Raw genomic sequence first — 1201 nt, 5'->3', positions numbered from 1 at the left:
TCTCACCCGGCCCCTCCCCTGTCCCCATACTACCACCCCACAGAGCCCCTCTCACCCGGCCCCATCCCTGGCCCCATACCAGCGCCCCACAGAGCCCCTCTCACCCGGCCCCTCACTATCGCCCCACAGAGCCCCTCCCCTGACCCTATACCACAGCCCCACAGAGCCCCTCTCACCCGGCCCCATACTACCACCCCACAGAGCACCTCTCACCCGGCCCCATCCCTGGCCCCATACCAGCGCCCCACAAAGCCCCTCTCACCCGGCCCCTCCCCTGGCCCCATATCAGCGCCCCACAGAGCCCCTGTTACTCAGCCCCTTTCCTGCGCCCCACAGACCCCTCTCACCCGGCCCCTCCCCTGTCCCCATACTACCGCCCCACAGAGCCCCTCTCACCCGGCCCCATACTACCACCCCACAGAGCCCCTCTCACCAGCCCCATCCCTGGCCCCATATCAGCGCCCCACAGAGCCCCTGTTACTCAGCCCCTTTCCTGCGCCCCACAGACCCCTCTCACCCGGCCCCTCCCCTGTCCCCATACTACCACCCCACAGAGCCCCTCTCACCCGGCCCCATCCCTGGCCCCATACTACCGCCCCACAGAGCCCCTCTCACCCGGCCCCATACTACCACCCCACAGAGCCCCTCTCACCAGCCCCATCCCTGGCCCCATATCAGCGCCCCACAGAGCCCCTGTTACTCAGCCCCTTTCCTGCGCCCCACAGACCCCTCTCACCCGGCCCCTCCCCTGTCCCCATACTACCGCCCCACAGAGCCCCTCTCACCCGGCCCCATACTACCACCCCACAGAGCCCCTCTCACCAGCCCCATCCCTGGCCCCATATCAGCGCCCCACAGAGCCCCTGTTACTCAGCCCCTTTCCTGCGCCCCACAGACCCCTCTCACCCAGCCCCTCCCCTGTCCCCATACTACCGCCCCACAGAGCCCCTCTCACCCGGCCCCATCCCTGGCCCCATACCAGCGCCCCACAGACCACTCTCACCCGGCCCCTCACTATTGCCCCACAGAGCCCCTCCCCTGTCCCCATACTACCGCCCCACAGAGCCCCTCTCTCCCATTAGAGCCCCCGGCCCGGCCCGCACGCCCCACCCGCCCAGCCAGCCCCACGTGCCCGGCCTACAGGTCCCGGCATGCCCCGCGGCAGGAAGGGGCGGAGCTCCCGGCCGGCTCTTTCCGGCCT

Source organism: Malaclemys terrapin, chromosome 25, assembly GCF_027887155.1.
Source record: "Malaclemys terrapin pileata isolate rMalTer1 chromosome 25, rMalTer1.hap1, whole genome shotgun sequence".
NCBI lineage: Eukaryota > Metazoa > Chordata > Testudines > Emydidae > Malaclemys > Malaclemys terrapin.
The sequence above is the reverse complement of the archived record's forward strand: the minus strand, read 5'-3'. Positions refer to the sequence as shown.